Here is a 19,449-nt window from a genome sequence, read left to right as displayed (position 1 = left end):
GCCATGGGGCTTGTCTCTGCCATGGGGCTTTCTGAAGTGCGTAACTGGGCATTGCAAAGCTGTTCAAGGCACCACACTATTGCACAGGCAGGGACAGTGCAATGAAAGTAACTGTCCACATTTGCAGGCCTGTGAAATGTCAGCCTGGCATTGCCCATCCCACTGCAGCCAGGAGCTGGGACACTGAGGCACAGGGACAGCTCCAGCCCTGGGCAGCAGGCACCTTCTTGGGGATGTGGAATGGCCGTGGCCAGGCCAGGATGCCAGACACGCTCGCAAAGTGGGAGCAGATTTAGTTGAGTGCTAACAATTTCTAGTAACACCAGCCTTTCTGAACCAAGAAAGAGTTGTTGGAGTAAAACCGTTAAGAAATAGAGCATCACTCCGAGGTATTAATAAAGTGCCAGCCTGGGCTCTCAAAGCACTTTCTCTTGGAGTGACTACTCCCTCTGGTCTGATCAGATCCTTCCCACACTGTGTTTCAGTTTCATTATGTTCCCTTGGGGCTCAATATCATTTTCTTCCCTAGCAATGTCTATCTTCCCTGAAAATCCTTGCAGTTACAATTCAGGGTGAAATAAAGTCAAGTTTACTTGAAAAGAAAGATATAAAACCCACAAGTGGTACCTTAATATTGCTGCCAGAATTTCCAGGTAGGTTTCTGACCATGATGTGTGGAAGCACCATGAGGCACTAGTCATTGCTCCTGCTCTAGCTTGGAATGAATTTGGGATCAGAGACTTGCCAAAGTAAACAAAACAATGCCAGGGGCTAGACATGGTCCTACAATTATCTTAAATGTTAACACAGCCTTTGCATCACTTGTGTCAAGTAGCACTCTTGCAAGTGATCCTGGCACCACAGTGTTCCAACAGGTGCTTTAGCTTGAACCACCAATTTGGAGAACACAACAATGAAATAACCACACCCTTTCTCATCAGGTTCAGTACCAGAAGTCAGACAGTGGAGATACTGTCTGCTACTCTGACTTGTGAAAGGATCTAATATGTATATCATCATTCAAGATGTCTTACTGGACAGTTATCTTAAATTCCAAGTATGATCACCTTTTACATGCTGCAAAATTTCTTTTATGAAATAGGTATATAGCAATGAAACCATTCACACATGAGCAGGTTCCAGAGCATTAAAGTCATTCAGTAATCCATGTTTCATGTTCTCCTGTAGTGGCACTCCTGTCTCACACATTGCCAAAGTAGGGCTGCAACTGTCTTCCTGGTCTGGACTCCATATATCAGTCATGATCTGGCATGTGAGGCAGAAAAGAAGCTGCTGCATTGCACGGAAGGTGTCATCTAACCCTTTTACATAGTGTAGACTCTACCACAAAGCAGACTGCATCCTTGAGCCATGCTCCTCAAAAAGATCTCAGGATGTCAACCTGTCACACATCTCAGAACAACTGTGCTCCTGCATTTTTTTATTGCATTTTTTAATTCCATTCCATCATGGTTTTGTCTGTTTTCTACTGTCTTTTCATTTGCTTCTCTTGGAGTTAATACTTGTCCATCCTTTAATAGCTATACCCTAACTTCCCTTTCTCATTCTTTTGTTATTTTACTCTACCATCTGTGACATCACTCTCAGACCAATCTTTAGTTCTTAAGACACTCTACTTCTGCTTATTCTTGTAAGATTCCTGTTGAAAAATTGTCTTACTTTTTCCAAATAGGTACACAAATCTCTTCCTGACAGAAATCTAAGCAGACCTCAGATTCCTCGCTCCATCTTAAGATGTCTCTTATTGAACTGTTGCAAACACCTTTTCCCAGCTTGTCACTGTACTTTGTACTACAAAACACTTTTCTATTTGTTCCTTAAACTCTGCCAAATTCCAAAATGAAATGTTAAAAAATATCACTGCCTCTCTACCAGAAAGGCATTATTCTACTAGCTAAGAGCTCGCTTTTCTCCCAGTGAGAACAACTGAACACTTTCCATGGAATTCAGTTCTAAAGACATTGACCTCAGTAAATAATAATCTAGAATAGTATAAAAGTGTAACATAGTAGAATAATCTTTGTTCTTTGCTGTTGTCATCTTCTTCATTATCTCTATTAATCTGTTATCATATCTTTCTAGTTTTTATTTCATTTCTTTCAGCTTTCCTGATGAATAAAGACTATCTGACAAATCAGAGTACAGGAAATAAACACACTTGATATGTCCAACTATTCCAAAACAGAAGAAAAAGACGAGATGTATGTTCAAGTACTCTTCAGACAGTGTATTTCTTCCAGCTTATTTGTTTTGACATTAGCTGTACAAATAATATCTTCTAAGCCTGAACAAACAAACCTCTTCTAACAGCACAACAGATAACATTAAAAAGTCTAAGGAACATCTGAAATGATCTAGTGTGTTATCTGTTTTGCTATATTGCTTTTTAAAATATGTTTAGCAAAGAAAATTAATATGTAGATCCAAAAACGTGGCACTGGATATGCTAATCAACTTGTTCACATCATTGGTTTCAGTAATTTTTCATATGTGGATGACATTTGAAAATTTCAGTTTGAGGAATTTTAAACTCCCCTCTCTCTGCATTAAAACTTACATACCAGTAACTAGAAAAATAAGTCACATACTTCAATGAAACCATCTGTTACAAAATCATTCTGAGGTATATTTTATAGCAAGTGATGAGCAAAAGCAAACAACCACCTGTTTAAAACTCATGACAGACAAGAGAACAAGACAAAAGTCATATTTTTACTTCATTTTGAACCATACAAGGCCAACAATTTTTTTAAGAGGACTAAATTTGTCATGGAATAGGTAGGACATTTAGGAGAACATATGACAATTTCTCTTGATAAAGATGTTGATAAATGTCTATGTTCTGAAATTAAGTAAGTACTAAATCTCTCTAATAATAACAAATACAGTCTAGGAAAAAACCATTTTCAAGAAATACATTTAAAAGTGCAAGTTGGATGGTCTACTGTTGTCCATATCAAAAACCCTTCTGTTACTAACTGCAATTTTCTACTCAAGAGTTTTCCAGAAAAATATCTTATGGTCTTCAAAGAATGCCCAGTATAAAGGTTGTTGGCACTACAATTTTTCTACAATTATGTGGGCTCAAGAAAAGAGCTAACTATTGACTACAAACAAATAAACAGAAACAAGAAATAAAATGTCTACTGTGGACACTGTGTTACATTGCAAGTAAAATTCCATGGACTGAAAAAATGGTTATTTAAAAATAATATTGCATAGTGGTAACCCAATCTTTTAACCAATAACTGCTTCTCCAAGTGGACTCCTCTCAGGATGATGAGTTTATAAATTGACCATAAACCATGATCAAGAGCAAAATTGGAACATAATGTATTTACTGATGAATTATAGGAAGGACTTAGAAGAAATACAGTAGGAAAAGTCACATTCCAGGCTAACAATTAAATTTTTTTTTTTCAGAAAATAATCCCTAATTTCACAGAAAAAAGAAACTTTCACAGCCTGTTAGTAGGTTTTTCTATTTGTTTTCACAATCTTACAGCTATTCTGTCTCAAGATCATGGAAAATTAAATTTAGACTCTGACAATCCCATCATTTTATAAAACTAGTCAGCTGTGACAACACTAACCATCAAACCCAAAAAAACTAAACTACTCAGTGCGATATCTGATACTGCAGTAGATTAAGTACAACAGGGATCTGTCTTTGTGTGTGCTTAGAATATAAATAAAGGAATTTTTTTTTTTAAGAATTCCTTTTCTGTTTTCATTCATTTTCGTCTACTTACAGATGTTCCAAACTTCCCTCCATAGTTTTTATTACCAAAGGGTATACTGATTGCCAGTTAAAGAAGCTGATCTGGACCATTACAGTTTTGTAAATTAAGGTCAGTTACTGCTTTACAGGTTCAAAATACTTTTTTTTTATCCCAAACCAATATTAAATGACAAATATAAAATTTACCTGAAACAAATATGAATTTTTGAGAAGACATTACATCATATTAATACACTATAAAATATGGAAGCATGTTTCGTTCTGTTACCTGACAGAGATCTACTGAAACTGTAACTTCTTTCTAAGTAATTGGGGATAAAATGTCTATATGTTGCAGCAGAACTAAAACATAGATGTCTAATGCAAATTAATACAAATTAAATTGAGCTAAAATAGACACTGCAGAATCAAATATAGCTGATGGAAAACTGTAGTGTTTTCAACTTAGCTGAATGCCAGATGTCCACCTAGACTGCGTTAACACCCTTCCCCCTTTTCTTTCCCAGAGGGAAGAGGGGAAAAACAAACAAAAAACCAACCAAACAAACAAAAAAAGAAGGTGAAACCAAGGTTTACTAAGAAAAGGCAGTTTATATTTACACAGAGAAGAAAAGGGAACTAATAGCACTACACACACAGAGAAAGAAGAAACTAACAGCAAATTCTACTTCCCCATGAGGAGTGATGTCTCCTCCAAGGAACAGCTGTCTACAGGGCAGCTGTCAGGGAAGAGAGAGAGAGCTGCTTCCTCCTCAGTCTCTTTATGTCTGAGCTGATGTAACATAGTATGGAATATCTCTTTGGTCAATCAGGTGACCTGTTTTAGGTTCCCTCCCAGGAAAACGAAGTGTTATTTAGCTAAACAAACCCACTACAATAACTTATCAGATATTTTGATTATTAGAGCGGTTCTGAATCTCTGTCCAGCTTCATCTATATGTTTTAGTAAGTCCATTTCTGGTTGACAGATTTTCAGAAATTAATTATTTATGGTCACTGATGTGTAGTAAAAAATGGAAAGAACTTGAGAAAGATACTTCAATATCATTGCTCCATGAAAGCACAGTTCCATGTGAGATAGCTGTTAGTTGGTTATGCAATACAAAGCTCATCTCCACACATACAAAGGGAAGGATGGGGGAACCCAAATCTCCTGCACCACCTACAAGACCATTTCCACAAGCTTAGAAGAGCACAGGGGCACAAAGTTGGGGAGAACTCCAATATCTCAGGCAGAGAAACCTTCCCTGTTTTTTCCTGGGACTGTCCCAGGAGAGCTTCAGCCCTATGGGCCATGAGGTATACCCATGAGGCAGAGGAAGGTGTTTTCACACAGTATGGGATAGTAGGAAAAAGCATTCTGAGATTGTACAGGACTCATTATGGGATCTTTGAGGGATGAACCAAAGGTGAAGAGAGGTGGTCTAGGTGGTTTGAGTATGAACAAGGCACAGGAATATACCTCTCATCACAGGCTAGCCCTCATCAGCTCACCTCTCTGGCTATGCCCTGCACTATATCAGCAGTCTGCCCTATCTTCTCATTAGACATCCTTTCTAAATGTTTTCCTGAGTGAAGGGGTTCTTTCTGCAGCTGCACATGTGTGTGTGTAGGTCTGAGTGCCAGGGCTGGAGTGAGATCACATATCACAGGGCCTTGTGTGTCCACATTGCCAGCAGCTGGAGCAGATTGGGGTATGTTCACCAGGGTGTGATCACTAGTAAATACCCAGAGTGTAGAGAAGTGACCTTGGAGACAGAAGGGTGAGCGTGTCACTTGCAGGGAGGCAGCAGGAGTTCAGTACTAGCAGGAGCAGGGTTTGTCCAGGCAAACTGCTGAAGACACTGGGGCGTGGGGAATCTACTGGGAGACTCATTTGTACGTGAGCATTTGCATCTGTGCGTGAAACATCTAGGAAAAGCAAGGTTCCAGGAAACTATCTACAAAGTAGTCATCGTGCATATTGTACATATACATTGTACATATATATTCTTATATTTCCTGCTAACAAACCTTTATTTTCATTAACCAGAGAGGGGACCAGGATGAGGCACTTAGTGTTGTTGGATGTTTGTGTGAGTGCTTCGTGTTTTCTACCTGGGTTGATCTGTTGCCAGTCATATGTACACGTTTAGGTGTACTATATACTGTGTGCCTGCATGTTGGTCATGGGGAAAATGTGCTCAGCATCACTCCTGGTTGGATCTTGGGAAATGGAGAATGCAGCAGCCTTGGCTCTTTTGGGCTGCAGAATTCATCAGCCCCTACCAGTGATAAAAACAAAAAGTTTGGAAATAAGAAGATAGGATGTCACCTAATATTTTAAACTTTATAACACCACGGAAGAAATCAGAGAATATCCAACTGTCCTACTATTAAGATTTCAGAAAAAATGTAATAGACATGTGGTAGACCAAGGTAAGACACAAACAGTGAAATTGGGTATCTGATGGAAAAGCTTAAACAGGAAAAAAGTTAAAATCTACTGCATTCAGACATGGGTGCAAATTAATTAGAAGGAACTTAATAAAGATATGAAATTAAGGTCGGTTTTGGTCATGCAATTTCTTAATTTAAGAAAAGGGGATATTCAGTTAAACTAAAACCATATCTAAAAACAATAAATGAAAATGCTTTGTGACATTGTGCATAATTCAGCAATGGTACTCATTATCCAAAGTTAATAGTCAACACAAGGCAGATGGCTAAAGATGCATATTAATTCAGTAAAATACTAGAAAGATTTAATTTTATATGAAGACTGAGAATACTCACAACCTTGAATATTAAGTAGGATAAAATAATTGGAATTCAAGCCTTTATACCTCAGGGCATAAACCAATGACTAATTAAATATGATACAAAGAGAATGTCCTTCTAAACAAATTTTTCTGTAATTGCCTATAATATTTCTTGCAATTGGTAGTTTCTGCTGATGCAGGAAGGACACTATAATTGAGTGATCCAGAACACATACTCAATATGATTACTTAGGGTCTATTTTAAATTATCTAGTGGTTATTTATTTATTTATTTATTTATTTAAATTTCTTTAGCACTAGACAGCTGTCACAGCTCTCTAACCCATACAAAAAAAAGCAGGTCGCACAGCTTTTGAAAGGTTCAGAATGGTTCTAATTTTTATTGATAATTTTGTTAATGCTGATGTTTCAAGCAGTGGAACTCATTTGAGTTAACTAATTTTTTCCACAAATATATGTTTTGCCATTGCAGTAAATGTTACAAAAGTAGATAGTAATAACTAATTATGCAACTTCTTTGCATAATTATATTTCTCATCAGCAGAATATACTCCATAAATAACAAATTTAAAGTGTAAGATGTTCTTTAAAGTGTAAGATGGATCATATATCAAAGGCAGATCCTTCGTAATGTTGTTTGCCTCTTGAAGATAAAATACTAATCTTAGCATAAAAGACCATATCTTCTCTGCACTAAGAGGATTTGTTTTTCTTAGCTGGAAGTCTTTGTTCTGAATGTTTTGTCATGGTGAAATGTACAGTAATGAATACGGCATTTCATCATTGGTATTACACAGCAGATTACCCATTGTCTTCAAGTTGCTAAAAGTCCAGGAATCTTATTGTTGCTGTTGTTACTGTTTAAAGCATTTAAAATGGCATCTGCATGTTTTTCAATAAGATGTGTTCTCTTTTAATTTTTTGTACATTTATTACTACAATATTAATGTACACAGGTGCTGTTTCTTTTCTGATATAGTAAGTCTTCAGATGTGGAACTCACATGTGTCCATGAAGTTTTCCTCATTCAATATTTTAGACAATTTGAAAAAAGATCTTGGCTTGTTAAAATACTACGGTGTCCTTTAAAAAAAAATATTAAAGATATTGCACAGAGTGAGGAAGTTCAAAAAGGGAGAGATTAACATTTCAGCTCAAGGCTGTGAGTTCTATTTTGCTACTTTTTGAGATCAACTATTAATGTGTATGCTTTAGCTTCAGTAATAAATGTGCTTATTGACAAATGGCTTTTAACTACAGTGCTTCTAACTACAGTCTTCCAAATTCCAATTATGGTTGACAAAACTAAAAACTATACAGAATTTGAATTTCTTTTCCAGCCTTGGAGAATGGGAGATGTCCCCACTCAGCTTAAGAAATCAGACCAAAATCCCAAGGCTTACCTTGTTCTCTTTGTAGCTTTTTTCTTTAGTATACCAGATCCATGTGCACAGATTTAGTGTCTGTGTAAATTGCTGTAATTATATCTCTGGAGACTAAAGTCCTTTTATATAGTCACAAAGAAAACAAAGCGTAAGCAGCAATCAGATACATTTTCCCTCTGGCACACTTCAACCTTGACCTGACAATACACAACTCCACAGGGGATAAAATGCCATTCCCTATTCTCCTCTGACGTGATGCTGCTCAACTGCAATTTATAGGAAGGGGGTAAATCAGGTAACCTTAGCAGAAGACAGATCCCTACAAGACTACAAAAGAGCCAGAAATAGTAAGTGGTTCTGAAAAAAGAAATACTATGTCCAGACAGGAATTGCAGAGAGTTCAGTACACGAAACGGTCCTAACAGTCCTTGTTTGTACTCAGATACATTATCTAAATAGTCTATGTTCTAACTTTCTATGAAGTGCTTATATGGCTCACAACATATTGTACTTGTTTGCAATTGACATCTTCAGAAAGATATCACAGAACATAAATAAGGGTCATAATCTGGTTTTTTCCTTAACATTTGCTTGGCCTCATCAGGAAAATAGATGAGACTCTTGAAGTCACTGGTGTATTCAGCTACAGAAGCACTTCTGCAAATAGATAATGTGGTTATCATATTATAGCCAGAGAGTTTGCTATTGAATAGGATCTAGACAACATAAATGGGTCCCTGATAGCCTGGACCCCACACCAAGACATCATATTTTACAAAGCTTCTTATTTCTGAGGAAGTTCATTTGAATAAAAGCATGTTTAGCATGTTTAAATGGCACTGACATGTCTTTAGAAAATCCTATAACTGTAAGTCCTCATCCTTTCATTTTTCCTGCTAAAAAATATCAAGAACTATGACCCACCTAGAACCATGGGAATTCATTGTGGATTGAGACTGAACAAGATACTTTTTCAGAACATCAGTGAGACAAGATTAATGTGAGATGTATGTAAAGTCAACTTAGAAGATTTTTTTCCTTTTGTAAGCAATTTTAGACAGATCATCAGTCAAAGAAATTATTTTTCTAGTGTGAATGTGTTAAGGGACAAAAAGCAATATAGCTCTCTCCCTACCCTTCATTGTTCCACATTTTACCTTGTCCTCCCATTGTATTGACATCATTTGTATTTCCAGAACATCAGTGTAGATCCTTTCTGGCTCTATGATCCCAAATGTCTAACAAAAAGTACCAGTACATTTCACTTATGGAATGTTAATCATGTTATCTCTAGGGAAGAGTGGCAATGCAAAAGGTCCAAATCAGTACTTCCACAGCATCCAAATCTGGATAAGATGTGATGCAGCTCAAGAAAATATCTCTTTGAAATGGCACATATGTGTTTTTCCCTTCCTTTACAAAAAGAATGTTTTCATTCCTAATCAAGGTGTTGTAAGAAATCACTGTATTAAGCAATATCTCTTTTCAGAATGGCAAACAGAAATATTTTCAACTCAAACCAAATAAGATAAAAAATCTATTGTAAAATTAAAATGTTTTAGTCAAAAAGAATAATTTCTCTGAAAATTCTTTCGGTGATTATGAGTATCCATATATTCAATATATTTGTATTTTCATTCCCATAGAGATTCAGTCTATCCAGCATCACCCCTCAAATTTGAGAACTCTCTTATACTTTGCAGCTAACTAGTAATTTCTATTTTGAACAAAGTTCTCAGAATATAAGAATTTATAAAGAAGAATTAAGGATATTGTGATGTTTAAGAATATAGAACTGTTTATCCTCAAATATTTTACTATAGAGTTGTATTGCATTCAATTAACATTTTGTTTATATGGCTGCAACTGTAACAAAATAGCTGAGCAGTGGATTTTAGAGGTACGTAATGCTTCCATCACTGGATTTCCTGAGGATGTTGGTTGGATTTGATGTCTATGTACAGACAGAAAAAAATGAACCAGAACTCTTATGCTCTGAGACTAAGCTGTTTTCTTGTTACTTTTCTCCCTTGATAATTTTCTGTAGAAGGTAAGGTTTGAGTAAATGTCCAAATATGCTGCTTATACAGTCTAGTGGAAATATTCTACTTTGTTTCTAAGACACAGTGGACACTGTATTTGAAGGATAATGCACTTTGAACAACAGGCCATGTTCGGAGTTTAGCTCACACTTCAGTTTTTTACCTCAATAAAACTGGTGATGCAATTCAAAGTGGATCAACAGTTGGAGCTAATCTATCATGTCTCTAATCTGCAGTAAGAGAAATAAGTCTACAGTTTTGGGGTGAAGAATCAGTATCATATTACCTTACAAAAGCCATGAAGATATTGAACTGGACAGGACCTCTAAGGTCAGCAAATACTGTTCCCTCTCATGCTACAAAAGACTGTGCAGAAATAAAGTAAATTTCATCTTAAAATCAACTGCTTCTAAGCCTTTCTGCTTCTTTTTACAGTGGTAACTAAAACATACTAATACTTCTACCATATATTTATCCTCGATTAGTATATGTCATTTGTTTTCACACAAACGTGGCTCTCTTCACATTGCCCAGATGTATGGACCTTAAAATTCTTATGAGAAAAGAGTGATCATGTTCTATTTCAGCCTTCACTGAAGATTTAGCAGAACAAGCCCTTTTAACATGTTCTAGCAAGGGAGATGTTCTCTGCTTCATCAGCCAAGCTATATTGCTTCTATCCTTTAATCTTTCTTCAACTTGGCTTTTCAACTTTTAGTACAGCAGTTTGGCAACTTGTCTCTATCTCCTTAAGTAAATTCTTAGTTACATATACTAGAAATACTTGGAAAATAGTCCTTGGAATATTTGAAATACCCCAAAGATTGCATTTGGCTTTTTGATAGCTGCATCAAACTGCTGCACCCTTTTTCATATTCTGATTGTTTAATACAATACTATGTTCAAAAGACGACTTATACAAATAATTTTAGTAAAACTGGCCTAATGTACAACTCTTATTTATTATCATAAACAAGGCATTCTACTAATCTAGTTCCCACTTCAGTTAATTTTTTCCACTTTTTGTTCTATTTGACATCTCCACCTTTGCTAGCCATTCCCTCAAGTAACACAATTTCTATCAGTTCACTGAGTTCCACATGGGTGAGATTTAAAATATTTCCCTTATCTACTCAGTTCACTTGCACCATAAAATTATTCAATTGGTTAATAAAAATAACTCACATTTCTCATTTGACTCTAATTAGTCCTCTTTTTTTTCAATGTCCTTTGATATTTCTATAATGCTTCCATCTAACACTGTCCTTTCTTACTGCTCAGAAAAGAATGCTAATGGCAACAATGCACAGGATAGAATTCTGACATGCTGCAAAACCTGTCAAAAGATGAGTTCTTTTGGGTTGGTTCTTTTTTTCCTTTTCTTTTTATACTTTTAGCAACAATTTTGTAGCTTATCTTTGCACATAAGGAGCTATTGGACTGAATCTCAGAGTGTGTGCAAGAAAAAGAAGGCGATAGCAGGAAGGTAAGAGTCTTTAGGTTGAGAGTGGCAGAAAGAGATAAGCTTCATGGGAACATGCCTAGATGAGCAAGTGCAGGATAGTCTGTTGGTATGTCAGCAGCAAAGAGGATGTGATAAGTATATAAAGCAGAAGAAAGAAGAAGAAAAATTGAAGGGAGTAGGTAAAAGGCTGGGGAAACAGAAAATTCAGAACCCTGAAAAAGAATACAAAACTTCCTTTCTTGATGAATAAAGACATGGAACAAGGAAGGGGGAAAAGAATAGAATAAAGACCCCAGAACTAAGAAGTCGATTTACTGAAATGTAGTGCTCAACAAGATAAATGAACACAGGTTGGATAACATAAGCATGAGAAATCTTGAGCAACCCACAAAAGCCAGTAACTTTCCATTGTGCATTAAATGAGATTAACAGGGTGTCCAAGTGGTTCTGGTAAATTAAGGCGAGTTGTTGGTCATTCAGAAAGATTTTTCCGAAGCAATTCATGGCTACAAGTGCAGCCAGGGACATACTCAACACTCCTAAATGATAATGAATTCAGCATCAACTGAAGACACTTGGCAACTCACTAGATGAGGCTTTATAGCCTGCAGTACTGGTCATTTTTAGAGCCATTTCTTAATCAGCAAAGAAAACTATAGATCCCTAAATATTAACCACCTGCTTGTTTTGAAAAAACTAAAATTTCTGGCAGCCAGTACTGTAACATATGTATTCCACTATGAAATGGTGAGAAAGTAGACTTCATATTGCCCTTCCATACTGAAATGCTCACATTCTATAGGTAACTGGCCCTTTTACAGAATTGCAAGGAGACCAAAGTAAACTTAATCAACCACATGCTGCCTTTGCTGTTTGTTATTTTGGTTAAAGTTTTGCTTTGGCACCGACACTTGTTTAATTCAGAGAGAAGTTAAAATGACCTGCAAAGAGTGGAATTGACTTTTCTAGGATTTGAAGGTGTACACCATTTTAGAAGTATATGTTCTGAAAGAGCAAATTCATTAGAAGTGGAGTGGGGGAGGGGGAGGGTGAAAGAAGGGGAAACAGATGGGGTTAAAATAAAACTTAACATTGAATAAGTCTGTGTCTTTAAAATTTACAAGCTGCTGTGAAACGCAGACATTTCAAGAGAAAGAAACCTTTGGCTGTTGCATATAGCTTTGAAATTTTCCAATATAATTACTATACTGTGACGATAACTGCTATTCAGGAATAAATATGCATTTAGCCTGAACAATAACATTTAAAGAAACACATTTATTGACAAAGAAAAAGAAAATCCTATGTTTATGTAATGTAGTTGAGATAGTAACCTTACTGGAAACTTATTTTTAAGGAAGGAGGAGTCAATACTCTATGTAGTGGCTTGACAATGGCTGAATGCCAAAACCCACCAAAGCTGTTCTATCATTCCCCTCCAGAAGTGGACGGGGGAGGGAAATATCTTGAAGGTTCGTGAATTAAGGACTAGCAGAGGTCACTCACTGAATACCACCAAGGGCAAAACAGACTTGAATTGGGGACATTAATTGAATTTATTATTAACAAAACCAGAGCAAGATAATGAGAAGTAAAATAATCTTAAAACCACCTTTCCCCCACCCCTTCCTCCTTCCTAAGCTCTACCCCCTCCCCCACAAAAGTGCAAGGAGACAGGGAATGGGGGTTATGCTGAGTTCATCACAGGTTGTTCCTATTGCTGCTCAGGGAGAAGAGTCCTTCCCCTGCTCCAAGCATGAGATCTTTCCCACAGGAGACAGTCTATGAGCTTCTTCAAAGTGAGTCCATCCCATGGGCAACAGTTCTCCACAAACTGCTCCAATGTAGGTCAGTCTTCCATGGGGTGCAGTCCTTCAGGTACAGGCCACTCCAGTGTGTACTCATCTCTTCACAGTTCTGCAGTTCCCTACCAGGACCCTGCTCCAGCGCAGGTTTCCCACGGGTTCACAGCCTCCTTCAGGAATCCATCTGCTTTGGAATGGGCTCCTCCACAGGCTGCAGGTGGATTTCTGCACTCCCATGGTCCTCCATGGGCTACAGGGGCACAGCTGCCTCACCATGGTCTGCACCATGGGCTGCAGGGGAACCTCAGCTCTGGCACCTGGAGCACCTCCTCCTCCTCCTTCTCCTCTGACCTTGGTGTCTGCAGAGTTGTTCACATGCTCTCCCTTCGCTCTTCCTTGGCTACAATTTTCATTTGTGTAACAAATATTTTCTCTTTCTTTAAAATGTTATCCCAGAGGTGTCACTGTCATTCCTGACTGGCTCAGCCTCGACCAGCAGAGGGTCCATCCTGGAGCCAGCTGTCATTGGCTCTGACAGACATAGAGGAAGCTTCCAGCAGTTTCTCACAGAAGCGGCCTCCATAGCCCCCCCGGCTAACAAAACTCAATACATTGTATAAACTAATCTTTGAATATGTGTCCTTGATTTAAGACAACAAGGGAAAAAAAATCATCCATGTTTAATATAGTCAATGTTTCAGTTAATTTCACTTTTATTTTGAGATACGACAATTCATTACGTAATAAGACAGAGGAAACCTTTGATTATCGTAGTCCATAAAAAAAATATTCTGTGAAAATATTTTATTTATTTTCAATTTCCTGTGGTTTATGCATTGTGAAGTATTGCTCTCTGTGGGGTATAGGTTGCATTCAAAGCTGACTTCTATCAAAAGGAATTTGTTTGTGTATGTATCAAGGTTTCAGTCGACATCAGAAACTGTGGTCTACACTCTAAATTGATGTTGAACTTTTTTTAAATTACTGAAGTCATTCAAATCATTTTTCTGTTTTGTTCATATGCCCAGTTCAAGCACAGCACAGAAGGTAAGTGTATACAAGTCTGTACTTTTAAATCAGGCTATGTTTGGGAGCAAGAGTACATTCAGTGAAGTCCTTGTAACGAGGATCACCCAGTTCTGGCTACCACTTCACGTATTGCAGCAACTGACTGCTGATGAGGCAGTATTCTACTCTTTCTGAAAAATTAACAACCACTGTTTTTCCACTGGTAAGCTTATCCTTTGGTGTGGGACGGAAAAAATAAATCCTGATTTGCCAGGTGTCAGGTGTGACAACAGACTGTAACTGCCTTAACTGGCTTCACCTTGGAGCCCCTCCACAAGACACCCAGCCCTTGTCCTGGTAATAAATGGCCCTTTACAGGGCTGTGCTGTAAGAGGGGCTGAGTACAGTGCTTCAGGTGCCCAGTGAGTCATTGGAGGGAGGTGGTAGCTGTCTGCTACAGGGAGGACTCCAGCATGTCAGTTTTAGCAAGTCAACAGTCCCATTAATAGAGTTTGTAGAAGCACATATAACATCTGAAGAGGGATTTCTGTAATCCTCTTCTCTCTGAAATAAATATATAGGTTATTATTCTTTTTTTCATATACATAATTTCCCTTCTATTTTTTACACAGGAGGATAATTACACTGTAATTTTTTACCTGCAGTTGAATTTTTAGTCAGTTTGACTTGTTGCTTTTACATATAGCAAAAGCCTATTCCCATCAAACATATGATGGGATCATTTCCACTCCTGTTGAAGATGTTATAAGCAGTTTAGGAGTAACCAATATTATAAGACCTTTGCTGAGTTTGCCCAGGACCAGAGATAACACAGCTCATGGCTGTTTACCAACAATAGCATGTCTCTGGCCCAAGGAAGTTTGAGTCATGAATGTAATCTGTATTATAAAAAAAATAGAGTATTTGTCTCACATATATTTATAATGGCATTTATTGAATGTTTACAGTTCTAGTCACCTGAAAAGTATAGAATTTTTTCTCTCTCCTCAGGTATAACAATTTTATTAGCTATGAATAACTCAGAAGAGTTAAGCAAGTATTGAGTGAGTTTTGAGAAAGACTCCCTGTCATGAGTTTTGGAAAACATAAAAATTTAGCGGGTTTGGAGTTTTTTGTTGGTCTTTTATTTCAAAGATTTTGGAAGAGAGTGATCTTACCTACAGAAGACAAGAACAAGACAAAATAATTCCATTATGATGCTTATATTAGTAAAAACGATATTGTGGTTCCTTAGTCTTGCTGGGGAACACTTACTACTGAGTGATCTCACTGATAACATATGTATAATGCATCTGAGGTGCAAAATGGGGATTCTTGATCTGGGACAACTCAAACATTGATCAAAAAGAAATTATTTTTCTCCTGAAAAATATTGTTTGCCTTACAAAAGGAAACACACAAAAATCCCCCACCTGAGGGCTGTTCAGTCAGTTATCCAAAAGTCTTTTTTTTCATATCTCTCAGTACCAAAAGCCAGACACAAAGATGCAAACATTCATCACTCGTAGGCAGATGCAAATCAGTAAAAAAATAATGCAGTTTCAGTTTTCCCAGGAACAAACATTGAATTCTACTGCAAAAAAATATAAGAAAAATCCAGGAAAATGTAACATAAATCCATGGAAACTAGGACACCTAACATATATATGTTTTTAACTTACTAGGTTTGGGTGATATAATATAAACTTCTTAATTTAATCAAGTTTGATATTTGTAATCATTGTTCATACATTTCTCTTATAATTTAACAGATTAGACAATGGATTACACAACTGTACAATAAAAAAACTGGGATGCAGTACTGACAGTTTTGTGACTTAAAATAGACAATAAATTGCATACTTTTAAAAAATATGTTCTAATTGTATTTTTTCTAATATAAACTTTTGCATTAAGAGAACGGTTTATATAAGAGTCAAGACATAAAAATTTGAAGGTTGGCTGTAAAGTAAGAGGGATGAGATCCCTCTAAAATATTAATATTTCTGGTAATAAAGTCACTTTTTCAATTAAATAAAACTTTTTTTCTACATCTAATTTTGATGCCAGGCTCACGTAAGAGTGAGGTCAAGAAAAGTACTGTTAAAAATATGACTATACTTTGTTACTTTATTATTCATTCATTTACTTGTCCAGAATGTTCCTTTTTATAGAGTATAAAATGTGATCTCTGACAGTATCTTGGTTCATAAAATACTGCTGATAACAACTGTATGAAGAAATCCTGTCATATGTTTCTATAAAATTTGTCCTCAGATCCAATCAACAGATAATATTGTTAGAAGCCGAGGATCCATTCATATTATCATATTTAATTGGGTTTATTAATAGAAGTATTTCCCCGTGTTCTTTTGGAACCCTTGCACTAATTTCTTCACTGATAGCACTGGAGTCATACCACATTACATTGGATTATGTTACACCATAAAGCGATTCTGTGATGAAATGAATTGTGACTACTACATTTCAGCTCCTCTCTCACCCCTTAATGCTCACCAAGGAAGCCCACGCCAACATTCTCTAAAATAGTCTCTTCTCTACATCCTGTAAGCTTGTGCCACCTATGTACAATCCTGAGATGTTTGCAGAGGACTTCCTCTAAAGCATTTGCACTTTATTCATGCAGGTTAATAGCCTAAACAGTTAGCTGGCCCTTCCTTCTGGAGAATTACAGTTCCAATAAACTTCTGAGCATTGGTTTGTAAGCCAGAAATCACACTCTGTCATCAAGATCCACTTCTACACATAGTTTATTGTCTACTTTAATTTAATGTTATGTTAACTGACCTAAGTTTGTGTTGGCACATGTGATAGTCACAACCCGTGACAACAGGACTTCTGTCATTGTGAAGCACAGGATCTCATCTTTGCAGAATAAATTTCTCCAAAAAGCTTTGCAGTTTCAGGTTTTTTCTTAAGTGTGATAAGTTTTTTAATAACTTACAAGGTTTTAGCTAATATAATTCCGTGGGATGATCAACTATTTCAATTAAATTGCATTATTTATATTTTTTTTTCTACTAGAAGTTTATTTTTATTCATACATCCATGACTGTAATCTTAGTCGGCAACTTAGTAATAACCTTGTACTTTCAAATGTCTCCCACCTCCTGTCTTGTTTTGTTATGAAGTCTTAAACTTTACTTTCACGTCTCTTCTTACAAATACACTCCTGAGCTGAATTCAGTTTTACTTTAGAAACCAAATTGTAGTATCTTCTGGGTTCCTCTTAATTATGTTTCCTTAATTTTTCAAGAAATTGGGTTCAGAGGTATTACAGAGAGGCTTACTGGAACTCTTCTATTTGAATTTGAATTTGGAATTTTATTTTTAAGTTATGTTTTCCCTTTTGGTTTAATTTTTTATGAGGCAATTTTTCTTAATATTTCAAGGCACCAGCTCTGGTTTGAGCAAGGACGTTTCTGCTGAAATCCTGGAGTTGTATCCGTTACTGCTAGGGTCAACATGTGGCATTTCATTATGTGCTTCATGGCACATTTCATTCTAATGTGATCTGGAGAGAAATAAACAACGTGTTGTACCGTGGCAGGGTGGGAAATAAGAAATACTCAAATATATGCATTATTTCTGTAGAGGTCAAAGTTTTACTTGTCCTAACTCAGAAGTGATATAAATAATCAATCTTATTTCCAGGAGTCTGCTCAAACACAAGTCAGAGGATGCATTACATAGAACCTAGAAGGTCAGTAACTCAAAGACATAGTGGGAACGTTTTCAAGAAAGTTTTCTTCAGAAAAACTGATAGTTTAGTCTCTTCTTAGTTTACTCTGTTCATGAGACATCTCCTGCTGATTAACTAGTACATCCTGTACAAACAGAAGCTGTTGTGTGGACACTGTCTCAGCATGTCTAGAGTTTTCAGAAGGGGATCCAGCTTCCTGAAGCTTCACACAGCACCCATATAGAGCTGATAATGATTATATGATACAACAAGAATTACCATTTCATTCCACTATTTTTGTTGCTCTGAGCATTGGGAATTGTCAGACTTTTCACTACTCTCTTTTTACAATATGTTCCTTTCAGATCCCACAAAATTTGTGTTCTCCCTCATGCTTTTCAATCCTGTTCACTAGACATATGTGAGTAATAAAATACTTCAGGTTGACTCATGTTGGTATTTTCTTATAAAGAAAGATAGCTGGACTAAGATAAGCTTCCTCCGGTGCAGGTCCCCCACAGGCTACAAGGAATATCTGCCTTTGCATGGAGTTTGGCTTCCTTTTTTTCTGTTCCTTCTGTTGTTTCTCACTATTTTTGCTCCGTCTTCTTCTACCTGTGTGGTGTCTTCTGCCTTTGCTGAAATACATTTTTCCAAGAAGCACTACTATCATTGCCAGTGGGCTCATCTGTACCCTGCACAGGCTTCATTGAAGCCAGTTGGAATTGGCTGTCCAAGGGGCAGCCCCAGCCTTCTTTCGCAGGAGCTGTCTAAGTGGGTCTATCTGAAAGGAAGACACTGCAAAGATATATTAATAGAACAAATACTTGTTATAGGTAGCAATTTTTTTCCAGCCTTCTTATAACTAATACACAATTTCTTGATAGGAAGGAATCAGAATTAAAATTTATGTTCAGTATCTTCTCTCAGTGCTTTCAAAACCAAAGGAAATTGGTGGCTTTCTTCCCAGTTTGCTATTAATTTTGGCTTAAAACCTTTGTGGAAGACACTGGAGAAATAGAAGCTCCATGTTAGTGCTATGCACAAGAAAGTGAGAGGTAGAATCTGGAACATTTAGCTTTGCTACCAGCCCAGACACCAACAGAGTAACGATCAAACCATAAGGTATAAGACGGGAGGAGGAGGGATAAGTGAAGAATAAAGTTATAATTGATGTGATATGTGTTTTTCTCACTCTTACTCTGAAAGGCAAGGAAATACAACAAAATCTCTATCAGGTTATAGCGTAGCATAAAAGCCATTCCTCAGCAGAAGGAAGCAATTCAACTTGTAATTGTAAAGGCCATAGCCACGCTGACTGGGCTTGGAATTTGGGAACAGTATAAATGGTTATTAAAATATGGGTCTCATTCAAATTGCTATGACAGGGTAGAGGGATGGAACATTACGAGGTCAGGTCATGCCAATTTTCATGGTAGACTTCAGTCCAGCAAGCCAATCAATCATCCAATACATTTAAGATTTTAACTAAACTAAGCTTGAAATAGAGGTCCAC

This window comes from Corapipo altera, unplaced genomic scaffold (genome assembly GCF_003945725.1).
Source record: "Corapipo altera isolate COAL_440 unplaced genomic scaffold, ASM394572v1 1b, whole genome shotgun sequence".
Classification (NCBI taxonomy): Eukaryota; Metazoa; Chordata; class Aves; order Passeriformes; family Pipridae; genus Corapipo; species Corapipo altera.
Note: the sequence above shows the minus strand (reverse complement) of the source record.